Genomic DNA, 22,672 nt, shown 5'->3' with positions numbered 1-22,672 from the left:
GAGGAAAAGCACTTGCAGTTAGAGTCATACATTATTAAGCTCACAATAATCCACTGCCATTTTCTAAGGTTTGTCTATCCTTGGCAGGATAAACCAAAGAAAAAGGCCTGTGAATTAGAACAATCACTCCTGGGTTTTCCCAAGTATTTGATGTTGACACTGATTTCCATGATTCTCATGAGGATGCCATTTCTATTTTGATTTATTATTTCTGCAGGAAACAGAAAATGTAGAGACGTCCTCTTGTCCCTTCCCGCCATGATATCCCTCCTCCCACTGATAAAGCGGACTAAGAGAGGATGAGAGCTGAGTACATTTATTTCATTAATTGCGGTGGAGTTTGATTCCCACTGGTCCTCTACCACAGTCAAAGGCTGTTACCTATCTCGCATCAGCCTCCATTCTGACTGTTAGATCCCTGTGGTGTCGAGGACCCAGGCAACCGTGTCAGTTTAGACCTGAGGTTCCATGTGCATGAAGATTTAGATATTTTCCTTTCTCAGGGGTTAAAGGTCCACAGGTACCTTCAGAGAGGATGGGAGGAAGAGTCTAAGTATGCACCTGGATATTTTTGCAGGATCTTTCCTCAACTGTACCCAGTCTTCCTTTCATCCAATGATTTCTGTCTCTTTGAACTTGAGTCTTAGGAACTGAGTAAAGGCTTATGGTCACTATAAGATGGCGGCAGTTGAAGTCAGGCCTCTGCTTCTTCAGTTATATTCATGAAGTGGGACTTTACTGGGTGTGGCAGAGAGAGCAGTACGCACAAGTGCTCCACCTGCTCCATCCGTGTCCCTGCCCCTGTGGCTGGGCGGGGCCCTATGGCTAGCTCTGCTCAGTGGACTGTGAGCAGAAGTACCGCGCTAACTTCTGGCCCGACGCCTAGGAGAGCAGGTGTGTGTTCTCCAAGTAGTTTCTTCCTTACCATGGAGACCGTGCGGCCCCATCACAAGATGACAAGATGAGCAGGCTCTCTCTCTAAGTCACAGCATGGTCAATAGCCCGGGAGAGTCATTCAGCCCAGTAGCAGACTTTGTGTAAATTAGAAATAAACTTTGAAGAGCTGAGCCACTGGCATGGGGGTCGTTTTATTAGCATAGCATCTCTAATTCACTGGGAAACCAATCCTTACAGTCAAAGAACCCCAGGAGCAATCAGCCACTATTAATGATCTTACAGATTAAGCCGCTCTATTTACCACGACGACACGTCGTTCTGTCTGGCAATCAAGCTCACTCTGCCTCTGCCGGTTAAGTGTCTCTGCTGTTTTTTTTCATCCCAGAGCCCCTCATTGCACTGAAACCAGGGAGCCCATGTCAGCCACAGCAAACCTCCCTTCACATTCCTGGAAGACAGAGAACAGCCACCGAAGTGTTTCTCAAAGGTGTTCTCACTTTTTTTTTTAACCAACAACTATCTCAAGGCTTGAGTGAAGGGCGTTTTTTTCCTGCTCCTCTTCTCCCCCTGCCCCCAAGGACTTAGGGAGCCCGTGGCTGCATTGTGATTAATCCATCTAGGACTTCCTATATCCCCCCAATTCCAATTCCTTCATCAACATTAGGCCAACATATTTCTGGTATTTTATTTCATTTAGTGAGGGTCAGCATTGAACACGTGTACATTAGCCAGTTATACAAACGATTATTGTCCATATCAGCAAACACACAAAAACAGGCATCTTTGGTAAATTCATCCATATTGATAAATTCAGTTCAGTCTAAAGTTACGTTTCTTCCATTTTGATGAGGATCTTTTATATTCATTCCCACACACATTCTAAAGACTTTCCAGATATAAATGAATAAAGCCCTGCAATTCTTTGGGGCTAAGGCCTCTCTTGCTTGGTCTGATGAATTGTTTTCTTGATGTCTGCTGTGACCTAGCTGAATCACAGCTGTGGAGTAAAGAAGGGGCTGGGGCAAAGGCAGAGTCGAACAAAGGGAAACCGGCTTTTGTGGTCGGTAACTCTCAGTCGCAGGCCCAGGAAGGTTGTCCCTAAGGCACCGGAAGTTCAGTGATGGGTAAGGATCCTGGATAATAAGACAGTGATGGGGAATTCAAGAAGTTAAACATCTTCAGCTTTAGTTATATAGTTAACAGGTTGGTCACAGACACATGCAGACAGTTATTGCTCCAGGGACTGGAGCGTGTGGCTGGACCTGCCTGACTTCAGGAGACCTGCAAGCAATGCGACCTTCGACCCAGGAGGACTGCAAGCAACCAGGTGGGATCTGAGCCGCTGTGCTCTGAGGAGAGCAGCAGCAGCCCAGGGCGCAGATGAAGCATTCCCCCCCGCCCCTCGCCCCCCAGGTGAAAGGATGCTCAGAAAATCTTTTATCTGATTAACCCTTTCCCTGAATTCCAAACCCCTGCCCACTTTCTCCTGAATTCAAACCCGGCTTGAGATGCAATGTAAGACAGTCTTTTGGTCTTTCAGGGAACATAAACTGCTGTCTCCTCAGATCGCCAGCCATCGAATGAAGCGCCCATAAAGGCTCAATCCTTGTCTCTACTTACAGGTTCTGGTAGTGACAGTAGCATGGATGCAGACTTTTCTGGTTTCAACGTCTCCAAATCCTGCCATAACTATCTAACCCAATGTCCTCTTCTTTCCCAAACAGGGCTCAACTAAAGAGACATTGCAAGTTGGTTAATTCAACAGATGTCACAATTAAGCAATCTGAGGGGAAAATACCTCTGATACATTTGTTTTCCACCTCTCTAAATCCTAAAGATGCAATTGAAAATAGATTTTTTTCATACTGTACATAGAAAGCCTGATAAAGTAGAAATTTAAGTGCATTGTTTTCTTTTTAAAAAATCATCAAATGCCAAGGTAAGTAACTTCCTAACTTTGTAGTCCTTGACTTAGCAGCAGTGAGTCTCCCAAGCTCTTTGCCCTCCACGAGTGCTTTTTTCCAGGTGACTAAGGGTAGTACTTAACTGTTTTTGCTTCTGTGTGCCATAAACTAGCATTCTATCCTGGAATACTAATGGAATTTCCATTGCTTTCTGCCCTACCTGTGTTCGAAAGCCAATCCCAGCGTTCCCATAATTCACCGGCGATGTGTTAATTACAGTGTGCTTACTGTGTTCCAGGGACTGCTGTGAGCAGTTTTCCTATATTAACTCTGTAAGCATTCAAACAACGTAACGAGAAAGGCACTGTTTATCCATACTTAGAAACGAGGAAGTGACCACGCCGAGGCTCATTCACATACTGTGTGAGTGGCAAAGCTGGGCAGTTACAGCCAAGCAGTCTGGCTTCTGAGTCTGTTGTTAACCACTGTGCTTTGCTGTCTCTCAGTCTGAAAGCGGATTTTTATCAGTTGGTATGCTGTCATTTACAAGAAATAGAAACTAATTTTTGCTATCTTAACAAAACGTTGTTTCATTAGGAGGTTGTCAGAATAGACAGACGCAGGCTGGAAGACTTCTTGGATAACAAGCAAGAACTGAGGTCACTGTTTTGGGCCAAGGACAAGGAAGTGCACTGACCATTCTGTAGGGGAGATGGTCCAGCTAGGACATCGCTCTCATCACTACTGCAGCCACCGCTGCCAACTTGAGGGAATTCTAACCACTCCATTGTCATATTGCCACTTATTCAAAGGTCAAATCCCAGGGCAGAAGCCTCTGAGCTGCTGGGTTTGTTCTCCTGCCCGTGCTGTGGCTGCCAAGGGATGAGAGACAGAGCACTGGATACGTCTGGCTTCTCTTGTGGGAGAGAAGGGAGGTCCAGCTTCACAATGAGACTAAATACAATGAGGAAACCTTACACATAGTAAAGAGGCCAAAATGCTAACTGTTGACTAGGACTTGCAAAGATCAAAAGAGATTGTGACCCTATAATCTTATTTGTGCCTAAATATCCAAGGAACCAGGGAATAGATATTGTGCAGCCTTCCCATGCTCCAAATCTCACCCAATTCCATTGTATAGTTGGATAGACTTCAGTAAAGAGAGGTAAATCCCCACCCCACCCCTGAAACACTGCAGGCTAGATGCAAATTCTAGGCTCAGTCCATTTAATGAGGCTAGTTCCTGCCAGTGACTTTGCAAACCCAGAATATACCCTAGACTATTCTAAGCTTGAAGCTATTTCTTACATTCTTTGTGGTATTGGTTACCCAGCCTAAGCCCCGAGTCATCTAACTCAGCCCATCTGGCTTTCAGACAAAATCTGATGCACTGGTCAGCAATGAGCTCTTAAGAAGCTCTGGATTGTTAAAGATGTTAGACTAGGACCTAGGTCAACTGCCTAGATTCCTTGCATTTTCTTCCTACCCACCCCAATCAGCCTGGGAGCAGTATAAAAATAACATCAAGACAATAGACTCAGGTGATGCTGTAGGCAGATAAGATAAAATAATTGAGAAGGCTTTTGTTTCTTTCCACCATTGCCTTAGAGAACTCTTGCCCAATGTGTATGGCTACTCACAGCTTTGGTCCAGTCGTTCTCAGGAGTAAAATCAAGGGAGCACAAAAGCTTTGCCTGTGAAGAGCTGATACAAACAGGTGTGAGCTCAAACTCTGGGCTTTTGCCTCCTCACCCTTCCCTCTTTGTCTCCTAAAGTTGCCTTTCTTTTTAAGAGATAGGCAAAGTGCTGAACTAATTAGTTGTTTGTAGGGCAAGGAGTTATTGACTGTGTGTTTCAATGCCTGGTCTCTTTACCCTAAGGCTCAAACACTTCTTACCTTATAAATTCACTGGGACTCCCACAGGCTGGGCACTGACTTTTCCATTAAACATTGCCAACAGATAACTACCACACCATAGGGACTAGAAACCTCCTGGTGAGAGTATTTGAACTTGAATATAAATCAGAGGAGGTCCTGAGTGAGTAGGGAGAAAGAAAAGGCAGTTCCACTTAAAAGAAAAACACTTCCCAATTACTCCATCTCCAGCGTGGCGCCTCCTTATTTTTTCAGTTGCTTCATTTCCAAGCTTCCTCCTTGTCTACTCGTGACCTGCAGACACTCTGCTTGTCAACTTCTGCATCAGTCTTCCGGGCGCCCAATTGAAGATGTGAGGACAGGCCCCTGAAACTCACACCAACTCTCTAATCTAATGGACAGATGCTTCGTTCATACATATCAATAAACAGCCATTAGGTACGTGAGTAAACCTGCAATAGAAAATGGAGGTGCAAGGGGAACAAGCAGAGCTGACCAGTGATGAAACAGAGATGATAAAGGGAGCAGAATAGAATTTTATATACATTTGAAAGTGCATTGCAACGACAAAAAGATGCAGTCAAAAAATAAAGATGGAACTAGGATATCTATATTTTTACTAACTTAAAAATTAACAATCCAATTAATAATAAAATGGACATGGTTGAAGACCAAGTTGGATTCTTGAAAGGTAAAAATCAGGGAAAATCAACTATAATATAGAAGAACAAAGAGTAAAGGATGGGAAATTTTATAAAAATATTATAGAAAAGTTGAGGCTTAGTGAATTGAGGTCTGCCATCTAAATAAAAGAATTTCTGGAAAGAGCAGAAAAAACAAAAGGAAAAATACAATCAAAGAATAATGGAAGCATAGTTTCCAGAGCCATAGGAGAGACAAACTAGCAATAATGATTATATTTCCAGGTTTTTTGTCTTCTCATTGCTGATATACCTTATTCTTATTTTATGTTCCCTTCATTCTTATTTTATGTTCCCTTCCTTTTGTCTGTGGTTAATTCTGTATATTCCTTAAATGTGAGAAAAATAGATTTTAAAGATCCACGTGAAACTTGTAATTCCAATCATGATGAAGTAGCTGGTATTGGGCTTACACTCCCGCCTTAAAGAACTGTAAAACCTGCCTGGCCAGCGTGGCTCAGTGGGTGAGTGTCAATCTATGAGCCAGGAGGTCAGGGTTCGATTTCCGGTTGGAGCACATGCCCCAGTCGTGGGCTCGGTCCCCAGTGTGGGGTGTGCAAGAGGCAGCTGGTCAATGACTCTCTCTCATCATTGATGTCTCTATCTCTTTCTCCCTCTCCATTCCTCTCTGCAATCAATAAAAATATATTTTAAAAAAGAACTATAAAACCTGGACAAATGCATGTAAAAACCTTTTGTTTGCAGGCATCAGAGAACAAGCAGGGCAGACATAAAACTCAGGGGAGAAGGAATGCACATGAGGTGAGCCCATCATTTACACTCACTTTCTCCCTGAAGGCATTTCCCAAACTGAGGTACAGAGAGCCACGCAGAGAGTGTTAGTCTATTAGGGCAGAAGGAACATGAATCAGAGTTTAGATTTGCCAAGAGAATGGCAATTAAGGGATTGGGTCTCATGTAAGGAGAGACCTGCACAGGAGTCCAGAAATCTACATAAAAAATCCCTTGTTCCTTGGACAATTTCTTAACTATTTCTGCACAGGGAGTCACCCTGGAAGAAAAGCGGCAGGTTGGGATGTAAAGGTTGGGATACTGACACAGACAGGATGGCAGTACCTTGGTGAATCCATAGAATTTCAATAAAAATCTAAGAAGGGCAATGTCCAGGTAGTAAATATCAAATGTTAGGAGTCATAGTTACACCCTAAGAGTAGTGCAAACCTGAGGTTAACCTGCTTAACAAATCCTAAAACTAAGCTTCTGCAGGATAAAAGTACTCCTCCAGTAATATTTTCTTTAACTTTTAAACCAATTTAATTAAGATATAATGTACATACAATAAGGTATTTTACCAACCCCCCAATATATCCTTTGTGACCTTTTGCAGACAATGAATCCTATTGTTTTTTTCTGGACTCAGGAAACCACTAATCTGATTTCCATCTATAGGTAAGTTTTGCCTTTTTTAAAAAATTTATTTTTTTATTGATCTGAGAGAGTAAGGAAATGAGACAGAGAGTGAGAAAATGAGAGAGAGAGAGAGAGAGGAAGAGAGAGAGAGAGAGAGAGAGAGAGAGAGAGAGAGAGAGAGAGAGGTCAATTGACTGTTTTTCCTACACACCTCCTACTGGAGATTGAGCCTGCAACCCTGGCATGTGCACTGACTGGGAATTGAACCGGCAACCTCTGTGTGCATGGGATGATGCTCAACTGCCTGTTCTTTTATATCCTTCTGTGTCTGGTTTCTTTTTTGCCCAGCATAGTGTTTTCAGATCGTACACATTGGGTGTGTATATCAGAAGTATGTTACTTTTTATTGCTGAGTAATGATTTTCTGTAAGTACAATATAAGCATTTACCTATTGGCTTATCTATAGGCTTTAGGTTGCTTTTATTTTTTGCTATTGTGATTAAGCAGCTATAAACATTAATGTACACGTTTTTGTGGACATAGGTTTTCATTTTTTTAATATAAATATTTAGTAGTGGAATTTCTTGGTCATAGGGCAGGTGTAGCTTTAACTAAACCAGAAACTGTCAGGTTGTTTTTCAAAGTGGTTATGCCATTTTATACTCCCACTAGCAATGTGTGAGAATTCCAGTTTTTTGACATTCTTGTCAACTCTTAGTATTGACAGACCTTTAAATTTTAATCACTTTAATGGATGCTGAACACTATCTCATTAGGTTTTTAATTTGCATTTACCTGATGAATCATGATATTGAGTATCTTTTAACTGTTATTGGCCATTGTATATCTTCCTTTGTGAAGATCTTTGCCCATGTTTTAAAATTGAACTGTTTGTGTATTTATTATTGGGTTTTAAGACTTCTTTATACACCCTAGATACAAGTCCTTTGTCAGATATTATATACTAGAGCCCCAGTGCACAAAATTCATGCAAGATATGGTCCCTAGGCTGGCGATCAGGGCCTTCCGGCTGCCTGCCGGGGCCTTCCTTTGTTCTGCGCCACCCCCTGGCGGTCAGCTTATGTCATAGCGAGCCATCAAACTCCTGGTTTCCCAGCTGAACTCTCAAGGGGACACTTTGCATATTAGTGTTTTATATATATATATACACACACACTAGAGGCCCGGTGCATGAAATTTGTACACAGGGGTCCCTCAGCCCAGCCTGCACCCTCTCCAATCTGGGACCCCTTGAGGAATGTCCGACTGCCCGTTTAGGCCTGATCCTGGGATCAGGCCTAAATGGGCAGTCAGACATTCCTCTCACAATCCAGGACTGCTGGCTTCCAACTGCTCACCTACCTGCCTTCCTGATTGCCCCTAACTGCTTCTGCCTGCCAGCCTGATCACCCCCTAACCACTCCCCTGACAGCCTGATTGCCCCTAACTGCCCTCCCCTGCAGGCCTGGGTCCCTCCCAACTGCCTTTCCATATAGGCCTGGTCGCCCCCAACTTCCTTCCTCTGCTGGCTTGGTCACCCCTAACTGCCCTCCCCTGCAGGCTTGATCGCCCCCAACTGCCCTCCCTTGGAGGCCTGGTCCCTCCCAACTGCCCTCTCCTGATGGCCATCTTGTGGCAGCCATCTTGTGTCCACATGGGGGCAGCCATCTTTGACCACATGGGGGCAGCCATCTTGTGTGTTGGAGTGATGGTCAATCTGCATATTGCTCTTTTATTAGATAGGATAGACTGTAAATATCTTCTCCCAGTGTGGGGCTTATCTTAATTTTCTTAATGGAAGTTTTTGGAGAGCAGAAGATTTTAATTTTCATAGAGTAATATTTATAATTTTTTTCTTTTTTATCATTTGTTTGTGTTCCAATGAAAAACTTAGGTCACTAAAATTTTCTCCTCTGTTTTTTTCTACAGGTCTTATCATTTTAGCTTTTTTAGGTTCATGATTTACTTTGAGTAAATATTAATTTATGTTGTGAGGTAAGGGCTGAGGTTCATTTCTACCCAAACAGATATCCAGTTGTTTCAGTACCATTTTTTAAAATAAGTATAATTTCCCCATTGAATTACCTTGTTGCAAAACAACTGAACATATGTATTTTTTTCCAGTGAATTTTCAATGTTCTATTTGGTTTTATTTCATAGTTTCAATTAATTTTCTTACTATGATTGTGGTTTCCATAAATTCTTGAGCTTTTTTATAAAAGTGTTTTAAATGGCCTGCTAGTTTTATCATTTTTCTTGTTTCTGAGTCTGCTTTGTTAACTGATTTTTCTCCTGACTGTGGGTTGCGTTATCCTACTTCTTGGTATGTCTGCTAAATTATGATTGGCTGCTAAGCATTGTGATTTTTATGTGTGGAATGTCTGAAACGTGTTAGCATCCTAAAGAGTGTCTATTCTTTTGGACGAGGCAGGTAATAACATGTGGATCAGCTTGATCTGTTTGAGGCTTTCAAAATGACTTTTGCACATGCATGATTTAATTTACCTACTAGTAAGACATAACATTTTAAGGGATCTCTACTTAATATCCTCTGTGTACAACAAGGTCTCTCCACTATCATTGGTCACAATTCAAATGTCTCCAAGTCCTATGTAAATTCTGGAAGATTTTTAGCTTGTTTTTATTTTTATCCTTTTAGCTTTGACAACCATTTTTCAGCCTCATGGAATTTCACTTTGGACATGTATAATTAGTATTTAATTAAGAAATCTATAATACCCCCATGCGTATTTCTGAAGAGCTCCTTCTGCATGGCTCTCTTCTCTCCAGTACTATGTTCTGCAAATTCCAGCCACCTTAGCCTCTCAGAGATCCTAATTATGCCTTCCCAACTCAGCAAAACCACCTTTATCTGCATGAGTTTCTTTTCCTAGTGAAAAAGCCTGTAAGTCTTTTTCTGGCAAAAGGTTAGGATATATAGAGCATAAGAGACATGTAGAACATAACATCAGGTTTAATATATGTGAACTTAGTGTGCCACAAGTGAGGATGCATAATGGAACAGATGCAATATTTGAAAAAATAACAACCGAGAATTTTCCAAAGCTAATGAAAGATCTCAACCTACATATTTATTTATTTATTTTTAAAATATATTTTATTGATTTTTTACAGAGAGGAAAGGAGAGGAATAGAGAATTAGAAACATCCATAGGAGAGAAACATCGATCAGCTGACTCCTGCACACCCCCTACTGGGGATGTGCCCACAACCAAGGTACATGCCCTTGACTGGAATCGAACCCGGGACCCTTCAGTCTACAGGCTGATGCTCTATCCACTGAGGCAAACCAGTTAGGGCACAACCTACAGATTTATATAGCTGAGGCAGAATTAAAAAAAAATATTAAAAACTAATTTTCAGGCATATAATAGTAAAAATGCTGAAAAATAAAAATAAGAATATTTTAAACATTTAAAGAAAAATGACCAATAAGAGCAAGACAAAACAACAACAAGATTGCTGATTTTTAATATGACATGTAAAAGCCAGAAGATATTGAAATGGCATATTTAAGGTGCTAAAACAAATAAGTAGAACTGCCAATTTAGGATCACATACTCCATTAAAAATATCCTTTAAAAATATGGCAAAATATGGATGTTTTATTATAAAATGCTGAAAGAATTCATTTTCAGTAGACCTATACTCTAGTAAATAACGAGGAAAAATAAACGGCTTAAAACATGTCTGGATGTTAAAAAGCCCAACACATCAGGAAGCAATAAAGAGCACTAAAGAGAATAAATAAGTAGGCAAATGTAAATTAATATTGACTTTTTAGAACAGCAGTAATAAAAATGTCTTATAAGACTTAAAACATATATAAAAGTAAAATATGGGACAACAGCACAAAGAAAGTAAAGAGAAATTTATGGAGCTAAATTGTTATAAGTTTATTGCATTCTTGGAAAAATTATATAATTATTAATTTAAATACACTGTAACAAATTAAATATAAATATTAAAATCTTCAGTATTTAAAAGAACATAAAATTTAAAAATCCGCACATAAAAGAATAATAGAAGAGCTACAATTAAGTAAGCATAAAAAGAAGAAAAAATACAAATAACTTGATTGATTTAAAAGGGAGCAAGAAAGTAAGACTATATGGAACAGATAGAACACAAACATACAAAATAAAAGGCTTAAATTTGACTAGACTAGTAATATTAAATATAAGTTATTTAAAGATTATATTATAATGCAATGCATTAAAAACTATAATTAAAAGAAAAAGTTTGTCACAACAAATAAACCTCAACTATATGCCTTTTATAAATGATAATCTTCATTAAAAGCTACTGAAAATCCTATATAATAAAAAATCCTAATATGCAAATCGATCGAACAGTGGAACGACTGGTTGCTATGATGTGCACTGACCACCAGGGGGCAGACACTCAACACAGGTCAGTGTGCTCCCACACAGGGGAGTGCCACTCGGCCAGAAGCTAGGATCACAGATGGTGAGCCTCTCCAGCCTCCACGGCAGTGCTAAGGACATCCCGGGATACGGGCCTAAGCCAGCAGTCAGACATTCCCCAAGGGGTCCTGGACTGCGAGAGGGTGCAGGCCGGACTGAGGGACCACCCCCCCTTCCAGTGCACAAATGTCGTGCACTGGGCCCCTAGGTGAAAATAAAATGATAAAAAAGAAAATTCTATGTAATCACTGACACAAAGAAAGCTGGTATGAATATACTAATATTTAGTAAAATAGACTTTAAGGCAAGAGATATAAAATATAAAGAGGTACATTTTGTAATGATAAAAAGGCCAACTCAGTAGAATAGTAAAATATTGCTTAATTTGTGTGCACTCAATAACACACTTTAAAAATATATAAAGCCAAAGTTGACAGAACTAAAAGGAAAGGGAGATAAATATACAACAATGCTTGGGGATTTTAACATACCTTTCTAAGTAACTCATGGAAAATGTAAACAGAAAATCAGTTAGGATGTAAGAGATTTGATATACATGATTAGTCAATATGACCAACTTTTAATATAAGGCACTATGCCCAGCAATTAAGGAATATACATTTTATTTCACATGGACATGGATATTTAGTAAAATAGGTAATATCCTGGGCCAAATACAAATCTCAATAAATTTCAAAAGATTGAGATAATACACTGTATTTCCTCTGGTCACCTGGTATTCAATTAGAAATCAACAACAAAAGGTTAATTATAAAAGATCTAAATGCTTTAGAAATTTTAGGAGAAAACAAAATATTCCTAAATAAACCTCTTTTGACTCAAAGAAAAATCACAATGGAAATTATACAAAAATTTGAGCTGAATGATAATAAATATGACAAATTAAATTTACAGAATGCAGCTAAAGCAGTGCTTTAGAGAACATTCATAGCTTTAAATGTATTTATTAGAGAATTAGTATATTTAAAAACCAATTACATAAGTTTTCAATTCAATAAGCAGAAAAGAACATAAAATTAAACCCAAGAAAAACAAAAGAAAGGAAATAATTCATTTAAGAAAAGAGTCAACAAAAAAATACAGGCATAAAAAGAGAAAATCAACCAAGTCAAGTGGTTGGTTATTTGAAAAATTAATAAAATTAATAAAACTCATAATAAATAATAATACAAATAAGAGAGAAAACACAAATTACTAGTATTATAAATAAAAATAAATATCACTACATTGCTAGAAACATTAAAGAGACAAGGTGGGGATATTAGGAATATTTTTATGACAATAACATGTATGCTTTACATGAAGTGTATAAATTCCTTGAAAAATACAACTTATCAATCCCTGCATGAGAAGAAATAATTTAATCAGTAATTATAAACATTTACACAAAGAAACTTTCAGACTCAGATTACATCACTAGTGAATTATATTAACAGTTAAAAAAGAAGTATGCCAGAGAAAAAGATGGCGATTGGCAAGAAGGTAGGGAGAGTGTGTGAGAGAGTGAGGGAGCAATAGAGGAGTGTGTGGAAGTGTGTGGTGTGTGTGTGTTTGAGCTAGGGACAGTTAGATCCTGCAGGTCTTCCAAGGGGCTGCCAAACTGGGCAGTCTTAGACAGCAAAACCTCACAGTCACTGCAGACACTCTAGGGGGAAGCCAGCACCGGCACAGAGACCACGCCATCTTGAAAAAGAGAACTGCTTGAGACTAGGATCCTAGCTTCACCACCACCCAATCTGGTCTCAGATACAAACCAGGACCCTACAGCCACTAGGGACAAAGACCTGCAACCACAGCTGCAGACCCACAGACACCAAGAATCCAGACATCCTGGCCACAGATTTCTGTGAGTTACAGAGCCCATCTCCCTCTCTGCAGGCTCACTGCAGTGCCATAGGAACTGCTGGTTCCACCTTGCACAAGCAGGCCTCCTGCCCACAAAGGGCAACTCCACTTCTGAATTTGAGCCTGGGGGCACAGACACTGGGAATCTGTTTCCCACAGCATGCAATCTCAAAACCAGACCCCATGCCCACACAGGGCTGCTCCACTGCCTGAATTTGAGCCTGGGCGTGCGGACACTGGGAATCTGTTTTCCGCAGAGCGCACTTGCATGACCAGACCTCACACCCACACAGGGCAGCAATGCCACCTGACTTTGATTCTGGTCAAGCACATATGGAAGTCTGTTTTCTGCAGCACAGGAGTGGACCTCCTGCCAACACAGGGCGGCTGTGCAACCCAGTCTCCCAAGCAGACCAGGGACTGTGATTCTCTGCACGAGAGGCAGCACTGAGCACCAGTGACTCAACTGTGGTTCTCATCGTGCTCCTGGGATTCCTGATTCCCAGTGCACACACACTAAGATTCAGTGACTCCAATTCTTGGTGCGTGTGCACATAGGGACCCTGAGTCTCGGCAAGAGGCTGCACCAAGCAACAGAGACTCCATACTTGATTCTCAGCACAGGCACAGGGGGACTCTGACTTCTGGCACGTGCTAAGGGACTCTGATTTTTGGCATATGCCAGCGGGGTCTCTTTTTCAGTGCGGCGTAGGCGGGGTCCCTGATTCTAGGTGCACACATGAGGCTAAACTGAGTGCTGATGACTGTGATCCTGGGCGAGTGGGGCTCCCACCAACCCATGGCAGCCGCACGTCTTGGTGTCGGAGCTCTTCAGTGACACTCGGGTGGCACGAAGCTCCCACGGCACATGGCTCAGGCCCCAACAACTCGGCATTTGAACCTTCTGATGATAGTTGGAAGGGGGAGACAATGAAAAAATCCCCAAAGGAAAAAAAAAGAGGAATTGCCAAGAAAGGAAATAAGTGAAATGGAGGCATGCAACATGACAGAAAAAGAATTCAGAGTAATGGTGGTACAGTTCATACACCTGATGGACAAGAAAATCAGCAACCTATGCAAAAATCAGGAAGAAATCAAAAGTGATATAGTTACAATTAAAAAAAAATGGAAGGTTTCAACAGTAGACTAGAAGATGCAGAGGAGGGAATTAGTGAGTTGAAGATAAGATAGAGAAACAAGCGCAATCTGAACAGATACTGGAGAAAAAAAATAAAAAGGAGAAGAAGAGCCTAAGGGAGCTTTAGGACAACACAAAATGAAGTAACATACATATAATAGGGCTGCCAGAAGGACAAGGTGAGCAGCAAGGATTAGAAAATCTATTTGAAGAAAAAATGACAGAACACTTCCCTGATATGGCGAAGAAAAAAGTTACACAAGTACAGAGAGTCCCAAGCAACATGAGTCCCAAAAGACCCATACCAAGACATGTCATAATTACAATGGCAAATGTTAACAACAAAGAGAGAAACTTAAAGGCTGCAAGAGAGAGACAGAGAGTTACCTAAAAGGTTCCCCCATCAGATTATCAAATGACTTCTCAATAGAAACACATCAAGCTAGAAGGGAGTGAAAGGAGGTGTACAAAGTGATGCAAAAAAAGGACCGAGTCCAAGAATACCTTATCTAGCAAGTCTATCATGCAAAATTGAAGGAGAAATCAGGAGCTTCACAGACAAAAAAAAAAAAAGGTTAAGGGAGTTTATCACTACCATGTCATCAATGCAAGAAATGCTAAAGGGAATGCTGCAAAAAGAAGAAATATAAAGGGAGAAAGGAACACAGTCATAAAGTACAGAAATGGCTACAAACAAGTACTTATCAATAATAACATTAAACATAAGTGGATTAAATGCTCCAATCAAAAGAAATCAAATGACTGAATGGATAATAAAACATGACTTATAAATATGCTGTTTACAGGAGACCCACCTCAGAACAAGGCACTCACACAGACTGAAAGTGAAGGGATGGAAAAATATCTACCATGCAAATGGAAATGAAAAAAAAGCTGAGGTAGCAATACTTATATCTAACAAAATAGACCTCAAATTGAAGACCATAACAAGAGATAAGAAAGGCCACTTCATAATTCTAAAGGGATCGATACAACAAGAGGATATAACTCTGGCAAACATTTATGCACATAATGCAGGAGCACCCAAATACATTAAAAAAGAACTTCTGGAAGATATCAGGGGAGAGACTGACAGCAACACAATCATAGTAGGAGACTTTAATACCCAATAACATCACTGGATAAATCCTCTAGACAAAAAATTAGCGAAGAAACATTGATCCTAAATGACTCACTAGATCAGATGGACTTAATTGACATCTTTAGAACATTCCACCCCAAAATTACAGAATATACATTCTTCTCAGGCACACATGGGACATTTTCAAAGATGGACCACATACTGGGACATGGGCAAAGTCTCTCCAAATTCAAGAGGATTGAAATCATATCAAGCATCTTCTCAGATCACAATGCCAAAAAATTAGAAATCAACCACAGTAAAAACAATCACAGAAATTCAAACACTTGGAGGCTGAATAGCATACTATTAATCATGAGTGGGTTACCAAAGAGATCAAAGAAGAAATTTAAAAAAACATCCTGGAAACAAATGACAATGAAAACACAACAATTCAAAATCTTTGGGACACAATAAAAGCAGTCCTGAGAGGGAAGTTCATAGCATTACAGGCCTACCTAAAAAAACAAGAAACACTGGTAATAAACCATCTAACTCTGCAACTTGAAGAATTAGAAAGAGAGCAACAAGAAAAACCCAGTGTGAGCAGAAGGAAGGAGATAATAAAGAACAGAGTGGAAATAAATGACATAGAGACCAAAAAAAAAAAAAAAAAAAAAAAAAAAAAAAACAATACAAAAGATCAATGAAACCAAGAGCTGGTTCTTTGAAAGGAAAACAAGATTGATGAACTACTAGCCAGGCTCACCAAGAAACAAAGAGAGAGGACCCAAATAAACAAAATCAGAAACTAAAGAGTTAAAATAACAACAGACCCCACAGAAATATGAAGAATTGTAAAATATATATATATATATATATATATATATATACTATGAGCAACTCTACTCCAACAAACTGGTCAACCTAGAAGAAATGGACATATTCCTAGAAAAATACGACCTTCCAAAACTCAACCAGGAGGAATCAAAAAATCTGAATAGGCCAATAACAATGGAGGAAATTGAAGCAGTAATCAAAAAATCTTTCAACAAACAAAAGCCCTGGACCAAACGGCTTCACAAGGGAGTTTTAGCAAACATTCAAAGAAGAAATAAAATCTATCTTCCTCAGACTATTCCAAAAGATTCAAGAGGAAGGAGCACTTCCAAGTTCTTTCTATGAAGCCAGCATTACCCTAATCCCAAAGCCAGATAAAGATAATACAAAGAAAGAGAATTATAGGCCAATATCCCTCATGAACATAGACACTAAAATCCTCAACAAAATTCTAGCAAATCGAATCCAGCATTACATCAGAAAGATCATACACCATGACCAAGTGGGACTTATTCTGGGGATGCAGGATGGTACAATATCTGCAAATCAATAAGTGTGATACACCACATAAACAAAATGAGAGATAAAAACCATATAATCATATCCTTTGATGAAGAAAAAGCATTTGACAAAACCCAACACCCTTTCTTGATAAAAACTCAGCAAGGTGGGAATAGAAGGATCATACCTCAACATAATAAAAGCCATATATGACAAACCCACAGCCAACATCATACTCAATGGGCAAAAACTAAAACCATTTCCCCTAAGAACAGGAACAAGAAGGGATGCCCACTCTCACCAATCCTGTTCAACATAGTACAGGACGTACTAGCCATTGCGATCAGGCAAGATGAAGAAATAAAAGGCATCCAAATTAGAAAAGAAGTAGTAAAACTGTCATTATTTGAAGATGGCATGATACTATACATACAAAACCCCAAAGACTCCATCAAAAAAACTACTAGACTAATAAATAAATTCGGCAATGTAGCAGGATACAAAATTAACACCAAGAAGTCTATGGCTTTTCTAAACACCAATAATGAACTCAAAGAAAGAGAGATTAAAAAAGCAATCCCATTTACCATTGCAACAAAAAAATTAAGATACCTAGGAATAAACTTAACCTAGGAGACAAAGAACCTGTACTCAGGAAATTTCAGGATGCTAAAAAAAGAGATAGAGGAAGACATGAACAAATGGAAGAATATACCGTGTTCATGGATTGGTAGACTCAACATCATTAAAATGTCCATACTACCGCCCTGACCAGTTTGGCTCAGTGGATAGATTGTTGGCCTGCGGACTGAAGGGTCCCAGGTTCAATTCCAGTCAAGGGCATGTACCTTGGTTGCGGGCATATCCCCAGTAGGGAGTGTGCAGGAGGCAGCTGATCGGTGTTTCTCTCTCATCGATGTTTCTAACTCTCTATCCCTCTCCCTTCCTCTCTGTAAAAACTCAATAAAAATTAAAAAAAAGAACAAGAAAGGAAGGAAGGAAGGAAGGAAGGAAGAAAGAAAGGAAGAAAGAAAGGAAGAAAGAAAGGAAGAAAATTTCCATACTACCCAAAGCAATCTATAAATTCAATACAAGACCCATAAAAATAGCAATGGCATACTTCAAAGACCAGAACAAATTCTCCAAAAATTCATCTGGAATAAAAAAAAGACACCGAATAGCTGCAGCAATCTTGAGAAAGAAGAACAATGTTGGAGGAATCACAATACCATATATCAAGCTATACTACAAAGACACTGTTCTCAAAACTGCCTGTTATTGGCACAAGAACAGACATATAGACCACTGGAACAGAACAGAGAACCCAGAAATCGATCCAAACCACTATGCTCAATTAATATTCGACAAAGGAGGCGAGAACATACAATGGAGACAAGACAGGCTCTTCAATAAATGGTGTTGGGAAAACTGGACAGATACTTGCAAAAATAAAATGAAACTAGACCACCAACTTACACCATACACAAAAATAAACTCAAAATTGATAAAGGACTTACACGTAAGATGGGAAACCATAAAAATCTTAGAAGAAGTCATAGGCTGCAAAATAGCAGACATTTATCGTAGCAATATCTACTGATACAGCTCCTAAGGCAATGGAAACTGAAGAAAAAATAAACAAATGGGACTACATCAAAATAAAAAGCATCTGCACAGCAAAAGAAACCATCAGCAAAACAACAAGAAAGCCCACTGCATGGGAGAACATATTTGCCAATGTTCTCTCTAATAAGGGTTTAATCTCCAACATTTACAGGGAACTTATATAACTTAACAAAAGGAAGATAAACAACCCAATTAAAAAATGGCCAAAGGACCTAAATAGACACTTTTTGAAAGAGGACATTCAGAAAGCCAAGAGACATATGAAAACATGCTCAAAATCACTAATCATCCAAGAGATGCAAATCAAAACAACAATGAGGTACCATCTCACACCTGTTAGAATGGCTATTATCAACAAATGACAAGTGCTGGAAAGGATGTGGAGAAAAAGGAACCCTCCTGCACTGCTGGTGGGAATGCAGACTGGTGCAGCCACTGTGGAAAACAGTATGGTGTTTCCTCAAAAAATTTAAAATGGAACTGCCATTTGACCCAGTAATACCACTTCTAGGAATATATCCCAAGAAAACAGAACCACCAATCAGAAAGGATATATGCACCCCTATGTTCATAGCAGCACAAATTTACAATAGCTAAGACTTGGAAACAGCCTAAATGCCTATCAGCAGATGAATGAATTAGAAAACTGTGGTACATCTACACAATGGTATACTATGCTGCTGTAAAAAAGAAGGAATTCTTACTATTTGCAACAGCATGGATGGAAATGGAGAGCATTATGCTAAGTAAACTTAGAAATAAGCCAGTCAGTGAAAGAAAAATACCACATGATCTCACTCATTTATGGATAATAAAGAACATTATAAACTGATGAACAAAAATAAGATACAGAGGCAGAGAAGCATTGAACAGACTGCCAAACTACAGCAGTAAGGCTGGGGAGGGTTGGTAGGGGGAAGTAAGAGATCAACTGACAGACTTGTATGCATGCATATAAGCATAACCAATGGACACAAGACACTGTGGTGGGGGTGGTGGTGAGAAAATGTGCCGGAGGGTAGGGGTGGATGGGGGAAGGTCAATGGGGAAAAAAAGAGACATATATACTACTACTTGTAATGCTTTAAACAATAAAATAAAATTTAAAAAAGAATAATAACATTAAATAATTATATAATTAAAAAAAAGAAGTATGCCAATTCTACACAAATATTTCCAGAGAATATAGAAAGAGGAAACACTTCCCAACATATTTTATGACTAGTCTTTGTATGAAAAGTTGGCTAAGACATTGAAATAAAAACAAAATTATATACTATTCTCTCCTAAGAACATAGAAGCAAACATACAAAAAATAGCAAATAAAATCCACTGGTATCTAATATATAAAAACCCCAGGCCCGTAATGTCCAAAAATGACCAAAGACGCGATCACCTAGAAGTCAGTCCTGCAGTCAGTGCTGGGTTGCCACTGGTGTGGGCGTGGCAACCCAGCACTGACTCCCGAGGGGGCTGCGGATCAGGCCCGGAGAGAGGCCCAAAGAGAGAGTCAGGGTCTGATCTGCAGCCTACATGGCAACTGTTGATCAGCCATTGCCTCTCTCTTTCTCTCTGGGCTTCACCAGCAGTCGTGCCTCTGTTTCTCTCTGGGCCTCCGCAGGGGCTGCTGATCAACACCGCCTCTCTGATCAGGCTCGGTGATAGGCTCAGAAACTCTGACAGGCATAGAAACTGACCAATCAGAACCAAATCTGGGTGAACTGTGAGGAGCCAATGGCTGCTTAGGAGGCGGAGCTTTTGATGCTGGACTGGCATAAAAACCGACCAATCAGAACCAAATTAACCAGCAGGGGAGGGCAGTTGGGGGGAAGATCAGGCTGGCAGGGGAGGGCAGTTAGGGATGATCAGGCAGGCAGGCAGAGGCAGTTGGGGGCAACCAGGCTGTCAGGGGAGGGCAGTTAGGGACAATCAGGCAGGCAGGCAGAGGCAGTTAGGGGCTATCAGGCCGGCAGGGGAGAGCAGTTGGGGGCAACCAGGCAGGCAGAGGCAGTTAGTTGCGATCACGCCAGCAGGGGAGAACAGCTAGGGGCAAGATCAAGCTGGCAGGGGAGAACAGTTGGAGACGATATCAGGCTGGCAGGGGAGGGTCGTTGGGGGCGAGATCAGGCCAGCAAGGGAAGGGCAGTTAGGGGTGATCAGGCAGGCAGAGGCAGTTGGGGGTGAGATCAGGCTGGCAGGGGAGGGCAGTTAGGGGTTAGGGGCAATCAGGCAGGCAGGCAGAGCCAGTTAGGGGTGATCCAGCAGGCAGGGAGGTGAGCGGTTAGGAGCCAGCGGTCCCAGATTGTGAGAGGGATGTCCGACTGCCAGTTTAGGCCCATCCCATAGGGGGTCATACATCCCCCAAGGGGTCCCCAATTGAGAGGGTGTAGGCTGAGCTGAGGGAACCCCCCTCCATGCATGAATTTTGTATACCAGACCACTAGTATAAAAATAATAACATATCCTGACTAAGTGGAAATTATTCTAAGAATAAAAGGCTGGTTAACATTTAAAATTAGTCAATATAAGTTACCTTATTATTATTATTATTATTTTTTTTTTTTTCAGGAAAAAGGAGAAACTCTATCCTATATAATAAAAACCTATTATGCTAAGTGTCTGGTCGTCTGATCGCCTGTTCAACCAATCAATGCGTAATAGGCTAACAATATGCTAAGGCCGCTCAACCGCTCGCTATGATGTGCGCTGACCACCAGGGAGCAATCGACCAATCAACCAGTTGCTATGATGGGCACTGACCACCGGGGGACAGACACTCGGACTATAGGTTAGCTTGCTGCTGGGGTCTGGCTGATCAGGACTGAGTGAGATGGGTCGGACATGCCCTGGAGCCCTCCTGCGGCCCTCCCCACTGGTCAACTTCCCACATCCCTCCCTGGCCCTGGTCATGCACCTGTGGGGTCTCTTGGCCTGGCCTGTGCCCTCTCGCAATCCAGGACCACTCGGGGGATGTCAGAGAGCCAGTTTTGGCCTGATCCCACAGGCCAGGAGAAGGGACCCCACTAGTGCATGAATTCATGCACCGAGCCTCTAGTATGATTAATAATAGAAAAATATGTGATATAACTCAATATCATTTATGATTTTAAAAACCACCAGCAAATTAGAAACAGAAGGAAAGTTTGTTTTCAGAAAAAAACCTATGATATCATCATACTTAAAAAATAAAATAGTGAGTGCTTATCTCTGAGTTAGGGAACAAAGTACCACTTTTATTTAACATTGTAGTGATCCTCCTTTTTATTTAAATAGTTTTGAAAGGAATCAATAATGGAAAAGAATAAATATAACTGTCATTATTCACTGATGACTTAATGTGTGAGTAGAAATCCCAAAGAATATATTTTTTTAAATCTAGTATATATAATGAGTGAATTAAGCAAATTTGCTGGGTACAATAAACACATACAAACTCAACTGAATTTTTGTACATTAGCAAAAATAGTGGAAAATAAAAACCATTTATAATACTACCACAAAACAGCAAATATTTAGTAATTAATTCAGTAAAAAATGGATAAGGCCTCTATGATGAAAATTACAAAACATTACCCAAAAAAAATATCAGTGGACCTAAATAAATGAAAGAATATATCATGTTCATGGACTGGAAGACTTAATATTAAGATATTAAATCTCTACAAAATGATTTATAGCTGCAGTGCAACTGCAAACTTATATTTTTAGTAAAAATCAACAAACCTGTTCTAAAATGTGCATGGACAATCAATGACCTAGTATTTGTAAAAGAACAAAGTTAGAGTACTTGCACTACTAGACATTATATACACTAATAAAAGAGAAAGATGCAAATTGACCGTACCTCCGCAAAGCCCACCAGCCAATCAGGAGCGAGTATGCAAATTAACCCAACAAAAATGGCGGGTTAATTTGCATACGCAGGCAAGGAGCAAAGACTGAGGGCTCCAGCCTGAGCGAAGACTGAAGACTGAAGACTGAAGACGACTGAAGACTGAAGACTGAAGAGGCTTTGCTTTTCCACTATGGTCGGAGCAGAGAAGCCTAGCCTCGAGGCTTGGCTTCTTCACTGCAGCCAAAGCGAAGGCCTGGGTCCCGGGTGCCAGAGGAAAACCGGTGCCAGCAGCCAGGGAAAGGAAGGCCTATTGCACAAACCTTCGTGCAACAGGCCTCTAATTTATTATAAATATACAGTAATCAATGTGGTATTTAAATGTGAATAGATAAATTTACCAATGGCATAGAATACAGAGTCCAGGAACAGTCTTGCATATACAACATGCATGGTCATCTAAGTTTAACAAAGCCTTTCATCAGGGGAAGAGGATGTTCTTTTTAATAAATGATGCAGGATCAATGGATATCTACATGGAGAAAAGAAAAGAAAACTTGACCCCTACCTCAAAATGTACACAAAAATTA

Source organism: Plecotus auritus (genome assembly GCF_963455305.1).
Source record: "Plecotus auritus genome assembly, chromosome: 9".
In the NCBI taxonomy this organism is placed as follows: domain Eukaryota; kingdom Metazoa; phylum Chordata; class Mammalia; order Chiroptera; family Vespertilionidae; genus Plecotus; species Plecotus auritus.
This window is presented reverse-complemented; position numbering follows the sequence as displayed.